The following is a 3,605-nucleotide window of genomic DNA, read 5'->3' as shown; positions in this document are numbered from 1 at the left end:
TTTTTTTTTTTTTTTTTGTGGAACTGGGGGTTGAACTCTGGCCCTTGCGCTTGCCAGGGGAGCGCTTACTCTAATGAGCCATCTTCCCTGGCCGGACCTCTTATTCTTGAGTCCCCAGTGAAGACGTCATTTGATAGGTCAGTAGTTCTCAACTTTCGTGCCCCAACCCAGCTGAGGATAAAGTACCCTAGCAACTAAATCGAACTGATTAATTTGTCTTTCTTGGGGGGAGGGGTTATGGGATTTGAATCCAGAACCTCCCACATGCTAGGCAAGTGTTAATATCACTGAACTACATCCCCAGCTTGAGTAGTTTGTTTCTATGGTGTAAAAACTATATTATAGAAATAACCTGGGGCTGGGGAGATGGCTCAGTGGAATAAACACTTCGCTGGCAAGCGCATTGACCTGAGTTCAATCCCCGGTTCCGCAAAAAAAAAAAAAAAAGCCAAAAAAAAAAAGAAATAACCTTTGTAGTTAAACAAGAGCATATTGAATGAATGACAGGTTAATATTCTTTGATTCCCTTCTTACCAAGCCACAATTTTTTATGTGGCCCCTAGCAATTATTTACAAAATTTTTATTGAGTACATATATAAGTTTAATGTCCTTAGTCCCAAATGCTTTACTCATTGAGATGTTGCTTTTGATATCTCTATATATTTTTTAGTTACACAGTGGAACCTCAGGTTACACAATTTGTTTCACAATTCTGGGGAAGATGGAGTTCATGAACAGAAGCAAATTTTTGCCAAACACTTAGGTTGTGAACTGAATTGTTCACAAACAGAAGCGCTTAAGAACTGAGATGTTGGGGCCAGGGAGACGGCTCAGTAGAATAAGCGCTTCCCTGGCAAGTGCAAGGGCCTGAGTTCAATCCCCAGTTCTGCCAAAAAAAAAAAAAAAAGAACTGAGATGTTATTGTACATATGCATATGTTTGTGTATACAGTATATTTTTTTTAGATCAGTCTCACAATGTAGATCAAGCTGGTCTTGAACTCATGATCCTGCCTCAGCTTGCTGAGTATAGGTTCAGACATGCCACAATACTATCTCCCTATTTATACTGTTTTATGATTGGCTTCCCTGTTAGGGTTGTAGTGCAGCTGCCGTACAATCCCTATTTTCGCCTACATTGTGTCTGTATGCTATTTTTGGTGGGTGGTGAAGGGATTAAAGTAAGGGACCACCAAAATTAAACCCAGAGCCTTGTGTTTGCTAAGCATATACTCTGGGTACACTCCCAGCCCTCTGCTTTAATTTTCTATGTCATTAATCAGCATTTACATTTTGGCTGTCAGATGTCTTTCGTGTGCCCCTCTAAATTTCTACTTTTGTATCTGCCCAAGAAAGCTACATGAGTCATGTCAACAGGCTTCCCATTCATCTAGGTTCCATGGGGCTTGGACAGTAGGGATGCCCAGCAAGAGAAACAAGAGTGTGTTGCTTATTCCCTTGGCTCTCTTCCTGCAAGGTCTCTAGGCCCGCTGTTCTTAGCCAAGTCACTGGCATGTTAGGGAGTATGCAGGGTTGGGTGCATGGGATACCTTTCAGTTCTAACCTACCCCATAACCATTTTGGGTCTGGAAGTGGTAGCATCTTGGGTGCCACCTGCTTACAGGGACCCTAATAAAATAAGCATGTGATACTGCATACTGCACAGATAACAATAGCATGCTACAAGTAAACTTCCTTTTACAAGCACTTTTCCTGGAGTAACCGATTACATTTGTCTTCCCATACTTCTTTTACCTAGCTACCCAACTGGTACATGGTTACATCCTTACAACTTGACTTTGCTATTACCTGTGTTGTTCCTCAGTTCCTGCTGTCCACATATTCCTCTCTTTATTCATTTTTTTTGATAGCACACCAGTCTTCTAATTAAGTACTCTTGGGCAGTTGAGGAAAGGAATTATGGAAGTGTTTTCCAGATGAATCCAACTGATTCCAGATGATTGGTGCCCACTTTCCTGAGAATTACAGGTCTTCAGGCCTTTTAATTCTAATAACCTGTAGGGGACTGTTTGTCAGTCTTACACTTTGTGATACTGATGACATTTTTTAAGGGAAGAGGTAGCTAATACATAGTTCCCAACTTTTTCTAAGCTAAACGTATGTGAGATGGAGGATCTCAGTAAGTTACCCAGGCTGTCCTTAAACTTGGAATCCTCTTTTATGTATTTGGTACAGGATCTCAATGTGTAGCTTAGACTGATAGTGATCCTCCTGTTTTAAGCTTCCCCAGCACTGGGATTATATGAGTGTGCCACTATGCCTGGACTTGGTCACCAGCTCAAACCCTTGTCCCTGTGCTTGCCAAAGCAGGCACTTAGTCCACTGAGCTATCTCAAGCTATCTCACTGGCCTGTATATATTTTTTTAGACAAAGTCTTTGTACTATGTAGCCTAACAGACTGGCTTAGAATATATTTAAGAAGTACAGTTTATCATCAGCTTTTCATAATAGACATTTTGACCAAAAATGTTCTTTATTTAAAAAAAAAAAATGTAACTATCCTATTAGGCCAAGCTTGGTGTCACCTGCTTATAATCCCAGTATTTGGGAGACTGAGGCAGGAGGTTCAATATGAGTTTGAGATCCTGTTTCAAATAACAAGGGAAAAAGTAGCCCAAGGGGCCGGGGAGATGGCTCAGTAGAATAAGTGCTTCCCTGGTAATTGCAGGGGTCTGAGTTCAATCCCCTGTTCCAAACACAAAAAAAAGAAAAGAAAAAAGTAGCCATTAAATTTATGAAAACTCCTTATTCACTATTTTGCCCATACCATGTTTTCTGGTTTTTATGGCTGATTGGAAAAAGCCATCAGCGGTCCTTGAACTGGGTTTGGTGGCTAAGGTTCTATACCATACAAGTGCTCTCTTGTTCCGAAACACCAGTCCTAAATCTGCCCATCTGTACACTGGATCTGCCTACCTGCTGAGAACTACCATTTGTTAAAACACCTTGCGCCTGGCACTGCAGGGATAATACACACATGTATCTGATCTTCATGAAACTTTGAAAGAGTCCAATGCACAGGCTCATAGAGCTGAAATATGTTAAGTGGCAGGCATAGGACCTTAAGGTCACTCAGACTCTGCACCAGGGAGCCATGATCACAGTTTCTAATACTGCAATGGCAATACTAGATTGGGCAAAAATAGGGTGAGTTTCAACTCATCAGTACATATTTGTGAAGCTTTTTTTTGAAGTTCTAATTTTGTTCACCTTGCAGTTTGACTTTAATTTACCTACTTTTCAATAACATTTTGGCTTTAGTAAATTTTAACTGCATTCCCTATCTTTTGTGAGTCAGGCTTATTTGCTCAGGTAATTATTCAAGGCTCACTTGAAAGACTCTGGGGCTTTGTCACATTTTCTTCATTACTGAGCTACCTTCCTAGGAAACATGGGTGAGTCAGCACTTTCTCCAAATGCCAGGCACCAGAATGCTGACCTGCTTGGGAAATGGAGTGGACTGAGAATTACTCCTCTGAGGTCTCCAAAACCTGTGGTTCTAGGCTTTTTTTTTTTTTTTTTTTTAGAACTGGGGACTGAACTCAGGCTCTTGCGTTTGCCAGGAAAGTGCTTATCTTATTCC

Source organism: Octodon degus, unplaced genomic scaffold (genome assembly GCF_000260255.1).
Source record: "Octodon degus isolate 3935 unplaced genomic scaffold, OctDeg1.0 scaffold00003, whole genome shotgun sequence".
In the NCBI taxonomy this organism is placed as follows: Eukaryota; Metazoa; Chordata; class Mammalia; order Rodentia; family Octodontidae; genus Octodon; species Octodon degus.
Note: the sequence above shows the minus strand (reverse complement) of the source record.